The sequence below is a fragment of the Dendrobium catenatum genome, unplaced genomic scaffold, assembly GCF_001605985.2.
Source record: "Dendrobium catenatum unplaced genomic scaffold, ASM160598v2 fragScaff_scaffold_1409, whole genome shotgun sequence".
Lineage (NCBI taxonomy): Eukaryota > Viridiplantae > Streptophyta > Magnoliopsida > Asparagales > Orchidaceae > Dendrobium > Dendrobium catenatum.
In genome coordinates this window covers 484,763-501,508 of record NW_021319871.1, presented here as the reverse complement: position 1 = coordinate 501,508, position 16,746 = coordinate 484,763, and positions in this window count along the sequence as shown.

Below are 16,746 nucleotides of genomic sequence, written 5' to 3'. Positions count from 1 at the left end.
TTCCTCAACTCCCATTTTTACCAAGAAATTTGTAGTATGGAGATCTTTTCCTCGAGGAAAGTGAAGTTGCATGTGGAAGTGAGGGAAGTAGGAAGTTTGTTCCAAATTATTTCAACTAATTCATCATTAAGTTGGTCTGAGGACCCGATCAATTTTACCTCTACCCTCTAAGAGCTCTTAGTTCAAATCCTACATTCAATGACCAAACTATAAAGCTAGAATCTTATCCTAGGTCAACCTAACTATAATGACTCAAAATCTAAATTTGAAAGAATTGTATCTTTTTATATCTGCAATCAACAACTAGAGCTTACTAATTACATATATATATATATATATATATATATAGCAAAAAATATGAATGCATCCAATATTTACACATTGATCCAAAACCAATAGCTATGATATGCAACCAACAATAATCCATCACTTCAAATACATTATGACTACAAAAAGAGAGACAGGCTACCATATGCGAAAAGAAAACTTAAGCCTATAGCCTGCTCAACCTCACATCACATATTCCTTATCCTTGACTAAAAACATATAAAAATTACATAATAAGCACATAGCCCAATATCTATAACTGAAATCAATAAATAAAATAAAAATGTTATACATATGAAATCATAATCATATGAACAATGTCTTATTAATTAATCAATCAATCAATATCATTTGTCAATCAATCATCGTATGTCATTTTCATTTACCATGTGTCATCAATCTTATCAATCATCAATCATTGTCTCATCTATCTTCGGCCTTATCTATCATCTATTTTATTTATTTATTTGGGTAAAATCCATGGAGGGGCTTACACGTTAATATAAAAAAAGATTACAAGGTCCTTAAAAAGAACATCCAGCTCACTAATGCTCACAAAAGCTATAAAATAAAACAAAAGAAAACCTAAGAGCCGATGGTTCCTTATACTAAGAGTTACAAAAATTACTAAGAATATTTTAGGACTGCAAGTAGATAGCACCCCAAAAAAGAAGAATAAAAATAAATCAATCAGCGCGAACTTCTTGCAAAAAAAAAGTAGGCTACCCCACACCTACCAAATAAACCTTGAAAACGAGACCTCCCAACTAAAAAACCGAAGACATACGTCCAGCCTCCAATCCCTATTTGATCTATCATCTGTCCCCAAATAAACCTTGAAAACGAGACCTCCCAACTAAAAAAGCGAAGACATACGTCCAGCCTCCAATCCCTATTTTATCTATCATATGTCTTATATGTCATATATCTATTGTATTCATCATTTATAATCGATCATATCGATCATCGGTCTTATCATATCATCCATCATTTCCTACTCATCGATCTATCTATTATCAGCCAACCATTCGTCTTATAAATTATTAATACCAATCTCATCGGTCTCATCAAGCATATTATTTCATTCATATTGTTTGTTCTTACATATATCACATCATTCATATCATATATATTATAATAACATATATCCTGTATATATCATATGCAATTATTCAAGGTTGTGAAAATCAGACCGGTTATTGAACCAGAAGATTGAGAAATTCACGGTTTGATGGTTCGACTGGAGTTGAACTGGGGTCGAATAGGACGATTTCATAAACACTAATTTTATTTAAAAAATTAACCTAATAATAATGCAATCATTCGTAATTGTGACAAAAAAATTAAGCATAATAAAAAATTATGAAGCATAAAACTTTCACAATTAAAAAAAAAAAATCTTTTAAGAAAGCACACGCTACCAAGGAAACATGGCACAAGGTTAATAAATAGTTTCATGCGAAGAAGAAAAAACATCAACAATAACATAAAACGACGTTTAGCACAAAATACAATTATAAAAGATCAAGTGATCATTCCACAAAGTAATCAATAATATAATACCAAATTCAATTAAAGAATGTAAAAGAACACCTACAAACCCGCAACTTGTAAGGACCATGAGTACAAAAAATTATTAGGTGCGGAGGCCGGACATAGAGATACGTTAGGACTCTAATAAAATATTGACATATGTAGTGGACACATTGGATTTATTTTTTAATTTATATATTTAATGTGTCAGCGGAACTTTAAGCCAAGCACATCAAAAGGACATCCAAAGCGTATGTAAAGTGCAGGTAAAGCGCATGTAAAACAAAGTAAAAAAAGTGCAACAAAAAAGCAGTCAAATCGCAACTAAAGTTCAACTAAAGTGCAGGTAAAGAGCAGGTAAAGCGCATGTAAAGCGCAGTCAAAGTGAAATAAAATAATGCAACAAAAGAGCAGTTAAAATGCAACTAAAGTACAATTAAAGTGCAGGTAAAGAGCAGGTAAAACACACAAAAAAGTACAACCAAAGTGCACTCCAAATTTCAAATTTTAAGTGGATGTCCAGAAGTATATCTATGTCTGGTCTTCATGAGATACGTCTGGTCTCCGCACCTAATAATTTTCAAGCAACGAAGAAAACAAAATAGGAAGTATGCAATCCCGTTAATGAGTCTATCACAAATAATGCTAAAGAAGCCATCTAAATTGGAGCCTCTCTAAGGATAATAAGTGAAGATCTTCGAATTCACTAAATACTTTCCTTAGTAATAATAAGCTTAAAACTGATTCTGCTTCATACCAATAAGTTGTAACTTGTACATTAACTGACATATTACCCGATTGTTTCACGAGACTTAGGCTTCGATCATTTGGGATGACATTTTTGTCGCTTTTTAAAACGGTTTTAAGAAACAAACAAAAAGCTGTCCCAAATAAAGTCTTAGGCTTTGTTTGAGACGGCCATCTTACTGCTTTCTAAAACAGTTTTTTTAGCACAAATTTTTTTGAATTAAAAATTATTGTAATAAAAAACTACTTTACAAAGCATTAAAAAAGCCATCCAAAATAAAGCTTTAGATACATGAGTATCAAATTTTCTTTGTATAAATCTATGATTGTCTGCATATTAAATTACTTCTTATAGCAGACTAATTAAATTTTGAAGCTCATACTCACTTGAAATAGAAGCTCATTCAAGATGAGACAATTTAGCAAAGGGCCAGACCAAATTCTACAAAGCAGATTGTAAAACATTTAAAAAGTCTTCCAGAAAGAATTGAAAATCATTAATGAATCAAATAGAATAAAAATTACTGTAACCAGAAAAGTTATTATATCAACCCTTTCAGGGAAAGGAGCCGTAATATTCCCTTCCTCTTTTTGTCCCGCAGCCTAATTTGTTGTTCTTCCTCTCTCTAATAAAAACTTAAACCTAGTGCGGTTAGCTGACTCATTACCATTAGTGAAGATATGCGATTAATGTTTTGTTTGGAATGATTTTTTTGACTGTTTTGTGATAAGAAAATCAGTTAATAAAAAAATAATGTGTTTGAAAGATAACTTTGCTGGTACTTTTTATAATTTTTGCCGTTGAAAAGTTATTTTTGAAAACATATTTTTCAAATAGTGGCCGTGAAAGAAGTTTTAAAAAGCAAAAACAAAAAAAAGATTAAGCTATCACAAACAAAACTGAAACCTCCAACTGATGAGATCAAAGTATTGATTGCACAATATTTGAAGATGTTCTACTATATATGGGGCTTCGGTAATCCAAATGAGCAATGTATAATAGTCCCATTCTAATCAAAATTAAGTTACACTAGAGAGAGGCTTCTTTGTAACTATAGCACTGAAATTGTCTCTCATTTGTTTTTTAGTGTGACTTCTCGTTTAGTATTTGGAAAGCCCTCTTTCTCATGGCTTCTATTTTTTCAGCTTAGACCTAACTCTATTCAAGTTTTGAACCATATCAATGATTATTCACAATTCTCTGAGGATACAAAAAAATTGTTCTATATGATTACTTGTGCTTCAATTTACTTTATTTGACATAGAAGGAAATGCGAGAAGGTATGGTGGTACATTCTCTTGTCTCAATATTATTTTGGTTTTAATTAAAAAGGCCTTTATAGCTAAAGTTAGCTGTTGGAAAAATGATGATAAACTTTTGAGATATCTATTATACTATATGTTTTGTGTCATTTTTCAAATTTTTCTGAATTTTGTGCATTGGTTGCTGGTAGGGGTGTCAATATTTGACACAACACGAAAATCCGATTCGAACTCGACCCAAAAAATCTGGGACCCGACCCGTTTTACTGCCCGATTTTAAAACGGGTCAGGTTCGGGTTCTTGTATTCAACCAGTTTGAAAAAGCGGGTCAGGCAACCCGAAAATCCGTTTAATTTAAAAAATTTGGATTCCCACCCGCTGCCCCCGCCCGTGCTACCCGTGCCCTGCGCCCGCTGCCCCGTGCGCCCGCGCTCGCTGCCCCGCACTGCTGCCTCGAGCCAGTTGCCCCACGTGCCCGCTGCCTCCGCCCGCTCAAGCCCTCGCGTGTCGCGTCCGCCCCCTCGCCCGCCGTCCGCCCGCCGCCATTCCGACGCCGGCAGAACCGAGGTCGGGTTGGGTTGACCCCTTTGAACCTGGGTCAGTTTCGGGTTAGACCTGAGGCCGACCCGTGACCCGAAATTGACACCCCTAGTTGCTGGATGTTTCTTCTTCTATTGAATGATGCGTTTTGATTGTATGCTAGGAGTTTGTTCTGGATGGACAATGATGAGGCTGCCTTCCTTAGTGCTTCCCTCGTTGGCCTTGGCTTGGGCAACTCTGATGGGCTTCTTCTAGAATCTAAATCTTATCGCTAGCTGATTGTCTTCTTCTAGAATATGAGTCTTATTTCTTATTGATTATCTAGTGGATATCTCTTATTTGTTATTTTATATGTTATGTTTTATTGCTACTTTCAATGTATGGTCCATAGCCTTGGCAACTGTGTTGTGCTTAATCATAGTTGGTATTTTTTACGGGAAGGCTTCTGTTGTTTTCTGAGTCCAGTAGGCCTTGGGGCCTCTTTGACTGATTTCCTTCCTCTTGTTTTGCCTTTTTGAGGTTGCTCTACAACCTTTAGTTTCTTATAGGTACTTGATAGTTTATAAAAAAAATTTTAGCCATATATTTGAAGCTCATTATATATATAATAGTTAGCTGCATGCATTTCATTAGATGATGATAATTCAAGTATTGGATGACTCCATTGATCTGGTGACGGCATGTAATAATTTTCTACATCGATAGATTTAAGGTGAGATATGTGAGGATACGGGCCACCTAAATTTTAAATATTTTAAATATATAGTTAATATATATTTTAATATGTCAATTGCTATATAATATTTTTATAATAAACAAAATTTACGCTTTTCTCAAATAATAATAAAATTAATTTATATATCCTTATCAAAAAAATCTGTACTCCACGCCTGACTTATCGTATAAACCGTCATTTATGTTCTGAGAAAGAAAAAAAAAAAAACTTACATGATTTCTAATAATTAATTCTTCTAATTGCTGCACTCATTCTTTGATGTTTCATCATTCATTTTTTGACATTTTGCTGTCATTTTGATTATTGTAGAGAGAGAAATAGAAAGAACCAGCAATAATAGTTCAGAATTCACATGGGAGACAACAAATATGGCTTATTGCCCTCAAATTTTTCAAAAAAAAAAAAAACAAATATTGCAGAGTTTTTTTTTTCCTCTGCTGCTCTCTTCAAGTATCAGATTGATAACCAAATTTTTTTTTTTTTTCATATTTTGCTGCCAGTATTATATTTGAACTACGAAGTTTAATTAATTTTGATGATTTCTTCTTGTTTGTTGTATTAGATTTCGGTTTCGTTTAGGACGATTTGTTTTTAAAATTAAATTTTTAGTAAAAAATTAAAAATTTTAAGTAAAAATTACTTAAAAAAACAGTCCCATACAAAACGTTCATGTAGCTGAGCTCTGGATGAGCGTTTTCATGTTTACGGCTCTCTTTTATGATGCTGCCTTAACAAAAAAGGATAACTTCATTTACCTGCTCTTAGCATTCCTTATTACTTGGCTTTGATTTCATCAGTACTTCTGTTAAAATTTCTTTGATGGCACAACTGTTCAGTAGTGTTCATGGATACATAAATTCTATTGTAGATCTACGCATGAAAATTCTAAGCTATCAAAAAATTACTTTCTATGAAACTTTATTATATATTTTTATTATATACAAGGTTATTGTATATGGTTTAATCGTATACTTCGCTTCAGCTATTTTGTTAGTTATTTCTTTTAAGAAATCAGCAATTACTGCTAATAAATCTTACCTAGTATAATGCCTAGTTTTTTTTTTCATCCAATCAAGCATTTCATTTTTATTTTTGATGAACTCTTCATGAAATGTATCACAGTTAAAGCATTGGCAAGACCCTAAATTTTCATCGTGTTGATAAAATGATCAATATTGTTGACTTTTTTTTAAAACTCCCTAAGAGTTCCCAATTTGAATGCATTATTTAGACATATACAATATAACAGAAAGAAGAGACAAGGTAAAAATAAAACTCAAAGTCAAAGAAAAATCATTGACCATAAATCTGACTTTCGAGAAGGAGCTGCTAAGGAATAGAAGAAAGATGAATCCAATCTTAGAGTTTCAGATGGTAAAACAAACATTTTTATAAAAACTCTACTCTTATATCATTGTTGGTTCATATAGAAAGTGTGCCATAATCTTGACCTTGTCCTAAAGTTAACCCTCAAATTAATGGACAAAAGCATAATTTAATCCTTTTTATTAGTCGTTTGATCTTTTGGCCTACTTGCTTTGACTTTTTTTTTTTCTGACATCTTGATCTTTTGGCCTACTTGCCAGCATCAAGGAGGAAAAAATTCCATTGACGGGCAAATTAGGCCCTAGTATGTCCAAGACACCTTTTGATGTTATTAAAGGAGAGAAAGACTTTTCATGTTTGGTTCTTCTAGACATGAGATTTTTTGGGTTGCTTTTGGCTCCTAATGCTTTTTGCTGCTTTTATTGGTAAAAAGTTTCTATGATATAAATCAAGTTGAATCTCATTAGGCATAGATGCACTTGATTTTTATGAATAAAGTATGGACATCTAAACGTACTTTTAGACAAAGATGAAGGATGTTAAAGAGCCATGTAAAGTAAAATTGAGTAGTTTGTCAAAGGACTAAATTGAGAATAAAATTGTGGCTCATACTCTTCATGTAAAGTCCAGAACTAATAATTTAATAGGAATTCTCTATGATATAAATCAAATATAATCTCATTAGGTTTAAGATATACTTGCTTTTTATGCTTAAAGTATGTACATCTAAATGTTCTTTCATATAAAAGTGAAGGTTGTTGAAAAGTCATAGAAAAAACATTCAACTCTCTTAATGAATGCATTAGTTAATCCTTTACACTTAGATAGTAGTCTATTATATATACATCTACAATCTTTGACTTCGAATATCCATATCTACGTTGTACTTTTAAGAATTAAAAATTTACTTGATATAATTCACCAAAAATAGATATTCTAAAATATTAAATTGATATTTTTAATTTTTCTTAGAGTGACATTATCCAAATATAAATATACTACATAATAATTTAAATTAAATCTTGTGGACCTCCAAAAGGACACTGTCGCAGCTCAAGACTTTAGAGGGTATACGACCGCATCACCCCGAGTGATAGAGACGATCACAGGCCTTCGTGTTCCTCGCAAACGGGCCAATGGAAGGGCAGATTAGATTGTACATACGAATAACCATTGAGTATAGTGGCTCTCGCCAGCGCACCCCGATGGGTAGTAATATATATATACGACTTGATCAAAACAATGTGTTTCCCCCACCCGACACAACAACTCGAGTAGGGTTTATTTGATGGTGGAGTTCCGTTTGCCACGGGCACAAGCCCCCGTGATTAATTACATCTTGAGCCTGGGGCCCGAAAAATCTTTCGATTAAGGATATGCCATTATTCTTTCCAGAGAAGGAATTGGTACACAAAGGGGGATTAGAAAGTTCCTACTCAAAGGGAAAGAAAGGGATCAACTCAACTTAGTCAACATGCACTGTTCATCTCAACATCCCGAGGGACTAAAGCACTAAGAAGAAAAAAAATCATACACTCAAAACATATAGAGAGAAAAGATGGAGGTGGCGTCATCCATGTGATGCGGATAGGTAGGATTTATAATCCCTGAAAAAAAGAAACTTACCCACCGTTTAGGCCTACTACGAGACACCCATTGTAGTAGCCTTGAATCTTAAATCTAAAATGGGTTTAGTGTACACCCAACACTAACATCTGTGTCCTAGCTAATGCACCTGAGCTTATATTCTGCCTGAAAATGAATGCCAGCTAATCACCTACTCGCATAAAATTCATGCTATCCGGTCTTTATGAAAGATAGGTAGGTAGTTTAATTTTTTGGAAGTAGGGCCGACGTCTTGAGAGTTTCCTAATTGACCATGTACTAATGTATGGTAAATCCTCCTAGAACTAAAATAATAAAAGATTAATTAAATTAGTTTCTAATGCAATACATGCTAGTTGAAAGACTCTAAATCATGAGTGCTTGAGATTTTAAAATTATAATTATAGAAAATAATTTTTAGAAAAAGACTAGGCTTTTTCTGATCCATCACCTCATTTTCATAGGCCAGATTATCCGGATTCTACCTGCAGGCGGGAAAGTGTCTTATAACAAAGGAGAAGAAGAATGCAACAGTATGTGTGCGACCCCATACGATTCCGATTATTTCATAAGTCGTTAAGTTTCTAAGTCATTTAAATATTAAAATTTTGAATATTAATTACTAGTAGAAAATATTTTTTATCCAAGAGAGCCTAGCGCAAATTAGGCCAAGCACATGCAAAAAAATAAGCCTAAAAAATAGGCAATTTCTACTACACACAAAAAATAAACACTTCAATATAAATTAAAAAAAAATAAAGTAAGAGAGTCCACGACAAGTGCCGTATAAATATAACATAGGGTCTTCAGAAAAGTAATGGTGATTGGGCTCCACCGACAATATCCTGTATTCAAATCCTAATAAACGACGCAAGTCTGAAAAGCCAGGAATTTCATCTTGAAGTCTTTATCTTTGAGTGGATTGTCCTTCTCCAGATCATCTCTCTTTGGATCGTCTCCTTCGGGCTCCGTATGGTTCATCTGTCAGAAGGTACCCAAATGACTAAGAAATTCCTCGAGAGGGGGAATTTCTTATTCTCTTTAGGTATCGAGTGTTTGAAATGCCAGATTTTTAAGGACTTTCACAACTCACTGCAAAATAAATTACATTAAATTTGAAAAAAAAATCTAAACTCAAACTCATACATGGTTATCCTAATGAAAAATACAGGCAGTTATATATGTGCGAAAAGTAAATACGCTTGGCCATATTCTTTTAATTTTAAAGGGGGATAAGCAGTCTCTGGAGCATCTATAGAAGTCAGTATTAGTTTTTAAAGCTTTAATTATTATTGCTCCCCTTTTTAGCGCTATGTGAGCATGTCTACCTACACAAGATTGGATTAGTATAAAAATGGCCCTAGCCCATGGGCAGTCTAATGCACACATCATATCACAGAGAGAAAGTATGATAATAAAATAAACATCACAATAATAATAACACTGTAAAGCAAAATAAGTCAATCAACATACGTGTCACACATAATCACATCTCATTAAAGAAATAGAAAGTAGAAAAAGTAAACACGTACTAGCCCTAATCCTAGAGTTAAAAGTGGTGTCCTATAAGACCTATGTGTGTCTAATAGGTTTGTGTGGCTTTGGATAGGTCCTACATAGGGTACTTAATTCAAGTTGCCTAAAGTTCATATTTGTTGAAGGTCAAAAAGGAAAAACTTTAATTAAAGTTCAAATATTAATGAATTAGGATATATTTTTGTTAATTTAATTTGTTAGTGCATTTTAATGCTTAAGATATCAATCTTTAAAGTTTAAGTTATTTTAGCCAATTTTGAAAAGTCCGAGGTCCTTCTATACGCTAGACTAAGGGGTCCAAAAAGTCACTATTAGAAATAGGCCAGGTTTGGAGATTTTAATATTTTAGTTAAATATTAGACCTTAAGAGAAGTACTTAAGCTTTGAGTTTACTGGATTTTGAATTTTTTAGGCCAAGTTATGAATTTTAGAAGTTTTAGGTAATTAATGAATTATTAAAATTATTTAATGAAGGGGGATTTTATGATTTAGATTCAAATCAGCTCCAAACTGATTGGAATCACTCCTAAAGGTCAGAAATTACTTAAAAAAATGTTCCCAAGTGTTTTGGAAAAATTTGGAATTTTTAATAATTTTTAATTATTTAATTAAGGCAAAAAGGTGAATTTTAATTAAAGTTAAATTAAGGCTCAAATTAAAGTCCAATTAAGAGACCCTAATTATCTCAAGTTAAGGAATAAATCCTAAAGAGTTTGAAGTATTATGGGTAATTTTATAAGTTGAAATGAATTTATTATAATGTTTTGAAATTATCAGGGCCTAATTAATGGGTAAATTAGGGTTTGTTAATTAAGGAGTCTAAAAGCTCCAAAAAATTCCTAGGAAATTTTAAAAGGTTTAGGATGTCACTAAATTTAAATATTGAAAGTTTCATGTTAATTGGGGATCTATCCTACCTCCTAAAATTTTTCTAAATTCGCTAGACATGTCCTTAATTATTGTCCTTAGGGTGTCGCTACGTTGAGTAGGTTTTAAATTGAGTTTTGAACTAACCCTTGAGATAACATGCATGGAGTGCCCAAAAGAAGTAAATACATCAATCCTAAAATCTAGGAGGGCCTAAGCTAAGTGCTCGTGCATCCTACACATGTAAAAGATGGTAAAAGAAAAGGTAAGTGAACTTAACAAAGTGATTAGTGAATGATTGGAGCTCAATCACCCACTAATATATTCTTACCAGGAATGCTATTCATAAGCATGATCAATATTTAAAATTTAATGTAGTAGATCTCCCGGGATTATATGTAGTTTTAAAATAATTTTTAAAAAATATATAAATTTTAGAAAATAAGATAATTAAAAATAAATCAACTTGAAATAAATAAGTATAGGAGAGATCCACAGCCCACCCAAGAAAGATTTTAAAAAATGATTTGAAAATAATTTGTAATTTTAAAACAATTAATATAATATTTATCTAAATATTATTTAAATAGTTAGGTAATCAAATACCAAATAAATAATTACAAAATAATAGGTTTTAATATCTAAAAATAATTTAAATGAAAATATATTTTTTTAAAGTATTAGGTATTGTACGTAAAAATCGGATTTAAAATAAAATTATGGCAAAATTTTGAAGTTTAATATAATTAAAGGCTATTTTAAAATAATTAATATTTAAAATACTTAGCAAAATCGAGAGAACACGGTTCGAATCCCGGGTAAGCCGTGTAGCCGGGCAGCAGGCAGGCAGCGCGGGCAAGAGCTCCCGGCGGGCAGCGCGCGGGCAGGGCGGGAGCTCAGGAGGGCAGTGCGGGCAGGCTGCCGGCGAGAAGCGGGCAGGGCAGGAGTTCGGGCGGTCAAGGCGGGAGAACGACCGGGCAATTGGCAGGACAGCTCGGGCAACGGGCAGCTGGGCAAGGGCAAGGGTTCTTGGGCAACATTTTTTTTTTAAATTTAATTTTAAATATTTTTCGGCGGCTTCTTGAGCGTCGAAAAATCGTTAGAATTATTTACCACCGTAAAATACTGCCTAAAATATTTTTTCAAACGCTTGTTTTACCGGCGGGAAATATGCTGTCGGAAAGCCATCGAAAATTTATTAAACCGCCAAAAAAGATCATTTTCCGCCGAAAAATGCTGTCGGAAATGATTGATTTTCCTGTAGTGTGCATTAAAACGCATGCAATTTTAACCCTAGACTCTACTCATAAAGATCATTCATGGGGGACTAACCTAGTGTTCTAAAATGTATTGTACATGAAGTTATATTGATCTAAGAGTCCTAAACTAGGGTTAGCCTTATACCTCGATTTAATGGACGGTTTAAACAGTATATGGGCTTGTTGCACTTATAGAATGTCCACACTTCTTTTTGTAGAAGAAATTGCAATCCAAAATGCTTTAGATTGACGGGAAATAATCTTGGAAGTTGTTTGCCTTCGGTTCGCCGGAGCTCTCGCCGCCGGCGGGGTCTTGGCAGCAGGTTTAGGTGGAGAAAAGTGAGGAGTCCAAGGAACTCACACAAGCAAAGGCCCAGGCTTGGGAGCTCTTGGGAGAAATAGAATAGCCAAAGATCCCCTCAAAGAAACCCTAAACTCTATATTTAAAAGCTTAGAGTCATGAGGTACGACTAGGATTGAACCCTCAGTCAATTAGGAGGGAAAACAAAGCTATTTTTTGTCGTGATTTGAACTAAGGGACCATTAAGAAGGAATTAATTGCATTAAATGGGATTAATTGGACTTAAATAGGTCAAATTGACCTAATGGAGACTTGGGTTGACCAAGTCAAGGGTTGACTTGGTCAAATAAGTCAAAGGGGTAGGAATTTGAGCCAAGGATAGGGTTGAATAAGTTGGAATTTGATTTGGGCTCAAACGAGTCTAAATAGGTCAACCCAAGTTGACCTAGTCAACCAGGTTGACCTAAGGCATGGGTCAGGGCCCAATAGGTTGGGTCTGACCCACCGAGTCCAAGGGAAGTTAGAATTGAGCTTGGAAAGCTTTGAATTGTGTTTGAGATCAAATGGAAGTATAGTTTGGGTCAATTTGAGTTAACCTGGGTTGACCTAGTCAACCATGTTGACCCAGGGCATAGGTCTAAGCTCAAGAGATTTGGTATGACCCATGGAACTCAAAGAATGTGGTATTGGGGCCTGACTTGATCAATTTGACTAGGTCAACCCCTTTGACCAAGGGTTTAAGGCAAAAACAAGGCCAACAAATCTTACGTGTAATTCATTAGAATAATTTCTCTTAATTCTAAACTAAATGTTTTAAATTTAATTTTATACTTAAATCTAACAAATAATTAGAGATAATAACCAATTATTTTCACCAATATATAAAATTTTCCTATACTCTAATAATTTAAAATATTAATAGTTTTTAATAAACATACTAGCAATATAAAACAAAGCATAAATCTTTTTTTTTTTAATAAGAAAACTATGAATCTTAAACTTTGAAATCCTATGTTATAAAAATCTAACTGACAAAATCTCAAATTGATAGATCGGATAGAGTTTTACCATGGCTTGAGCTTGAGCTTGATTAATTAATTGAGTTCGAGCTCCAGCTTTATTCTATGAGTTCGAGTCGCCTCACGGGCCGGCTCTTTTATTATGAAAAAGAGAAAATGAGTAGAATTTAAACAATTATTTTAATAAAATGATAAAAAAATCCAAATGAAAAAAAATAAAGAATTAATTAATATAAAAAAATGAGTAATAATTTTTAAGCATTTTAAATAACTTTATTCTTAAAATCTTGAATTCTAATATATTTTAGGTATATTTTACATTAATATTTTTTAAACAAGCCGCCGCGACCTAATGAGTAAAGTCAGGGCTAGCTCATGCTTAACTCATTAGCTCATCAAGCCCGGCTCACGAGCTATCGAGCTGAACTCGAGCCAGATCACGAGTCGGCTTGTCTCACTTACAGCTCTAGTTATAGGTGATGAGCTTATATTTTGGGTGGATGGAGGAAGGAGAAGAAGTTGGAAAGATGCTTATTTGTTAATGGTGGGATTTCTAGCCTATTCATCCGCCGAAAATAAGTAATTTTTTTGGGTGCACAAATCTGCTGGTAAAGGCTTGATAAAAAACCTGCTTATCTTTGGGGAATTATAATGCTTCTTTTACGTGTCATGTGACATTCTTCCCCTTGCATGTATCAATGCATCACAGCAGGAAGATAATGTTCATATACATCAATTTCATATGTCAAAATTAAAATGATATTGATAGGAGTCTCATGCACATGATGAATTTGATCATATTTGATACGCCATCGAAAATCATCTTGATCGAATATGAATATCGGGTCATATTTGAATTGAATACTTCTAATATTAAATTCTAGATCATATGAACTTCGATTTTAACATACTTATAGTTGAAATGAATGTCTTGATGAGATGAACTTAGCAACAACAGAAGTGGTTTAATCTGAGCTAGATAGAGCCCAAACACAAAGCACGAAGAGTAGTTGAAAGTTTTAGGATATTAATTGGATGATCAAATAGTATCCTAATTTGGCATGCTTATAGCCAAATTGAGTAGCTCGACGAGACAAATCCAATTAGCCTAAGATCACTCAATTTCGACTTCATTATGGTACTTAAATAGTAAATAAAAAATGATTTAGATAATTCATGCAAGTTGTCTAATGAAGTGCTCTGGATTTTCTCCATATTTATGAGGTATGCTACTCCCAAAAATCTGTAAATATACCTTCACTTAGAGATTCAAGAGAACTTATAGGCTTAAAGAATCACAGAGCTCTACTCGAGTACCACTGCGCCCCCACACCCCCTGCCAATCGGACTTTTAACTGACCAACTGTCGCAGTTGAAACTTCATTGCCCGGTCGCCGTCATTGAACCTTTTTTTGCCGACCTCCGCCATGAAACCTCCATCGCCTGATCCCTAATGTTGGACCATCACCAACCATCCGTTGCCCGACCACCTTCGTTAGATATCCACCACCAGATTGTTGTTGCTAGTCTTACGGCCACTCAACCCCAAACATTCAAAAGGACTCAGTCATATTTTCTGCCAATTCTCCGAACTCTTATAATCTTGTTGCATTCAAATCAAGAGACGAGCTAATTATTCTAATTAAAGTACACTTAGCGGAATCATTTTAGTTAAGGCCTTGTGTTTTTTCTCCCATTTTTATGTGTTCCATATAAAAAATCTTTGATGCTATCCGAGCTGTTTCTTTTATATATATGTAGGATGGATTTTCGTGCAAATCTAGGATGCAAAACTCTCTCTCTCTGCCACCGTAAATTTTTTAACCCGCAAAATTGATCCATGGTCCATCCAAATTTGATGCCTGGTGTGGTTTAAGGTAGAACAAGACCCATAATACATTTTCTTAATTAATTTGTCGACCCAACCTTACCATTTATTTGACCTAGTTCTTCAATAATAGTCCAAATTTTAGGATTTCCCGAAAAAAGATCTCCATTTCTTTTTTTTTTTTTTTTTGCCCTTGAGAGCTCCCTCATATTAGATGGGGCAATGTTACATTGTCAGATCGTCACAAATACATAGGACATTCATGTTATTTTGTGGCATTGGCTCGAACATCTTTGCCATGCTAAATGAGTTTAATTTCTTTGGTTGAGTTTTGCATCATAGGAGAGCATAAAGTTGGCTATCACGCTATATAAGTGTAACTCAAGTTTGGCTATAAGGGCAATCTAATACATTGATCACTTAATCGGATAAATAAAGATCTATACTACAACATCTTCAGACTTTATGCAATTAAGAATATAGTTCTGTGATTTTAGTAGTTGAAGTAGCTTTTAAGTAAGTTGATTATGGCTTTGTTTGGGATAATTTTTTTATTGTTTTATAAAAATGATATAGAGAAAGCATCTTTTTAAAATTGTTGTAGCTAGAAAGTAGTTTTTTGTACAAAATTAAAAAAAAAAATCATAAAAATAGTAATATTGAACCCTAAAGGTCCCACACATTATGCTCGTCTTAATGTACTTAAGAAGTCCCTCGCTCTTTTCATGTAGAAGTTTTTATGTCAATATGATATATTTAAAATGTTAAATCAGAAGTTAATCATGTCAGATGAGCAATTACTCATTGGCATAAATTTTGATATAAAAAATATAACTATTTTTTTAATAAAGATGATATGTTGGAAATATTGTTATGCAATAATTAAGCATATCAACTATTATTATATGAATCTATCTTTAATTGTCAGGAGAATATGATCTAAGTGAATGATCCATTAGTAATTTAACTAAACTAGATACTCAATTATATAGCAATAAAAATAGTTTTCTCAATATTAATAAGATTGAAATAATAATGCTTGCTTGCTTGTTTTATTTCTAGTTTTATTTAATTTCATTAATTAATTATTAATATTTATCTCATTTTAGCAATTACATTAACTTTGGGCCTTTGTATAATGATGCTTTTATAGTCGCTTCATTTTTTAAATATCTTATTAATATATCGTAGATTAATTTGGTTGCTCCAAACAGTATGCTCATCGCTCAGAAAGAATATTACTTAGGAAAAAAATGGCTATTGGATTTAAATCTGTCAATTTTTAATATAAGAAACTCCCTAACAAGTATAAAAAATAATATAAATATAATTATATAACAAGACTTTAAACGACTTGAGGTTAAAATGTCCAAGTTTTTTTAAATAATTTTATTATGAATTCCAATATTGATAAAATCATTCGAGAAAGAACTTTCTTTGTTGAACTATTTGGAGACTTTAATTACAAGATCTCTTAACAACATCAACAACATGTTTGGTTGGCTAGTTCATTCTGAATGGTTGAGTAGCTTTTGACGACTTAGTGACTTCATTTGTCGAGTTCATTAAAAAGTTGATCATTTCTCTTGATGACTATAATTTTATGGTAAGTTGATTTTGGTGACCTTAAATGAATGCTTCCTTAAGCAACTTATAGTTGTTGGTAAGTTGGTTCAAGCACTTGGTCACTTAGTTGAATTTGATTCACAAGTTTGATGTAACTTATTTAACTAGAACTCATATGACATTGGGTATACATTAGCTCCTTGATTCTCTTGTTTCATTGAAGAATTAAAAGAAAAAAAATAATAATGAAAGCTTTGTAAAAAACTCTACTAATTCTTGAAGAGGTGGCACAT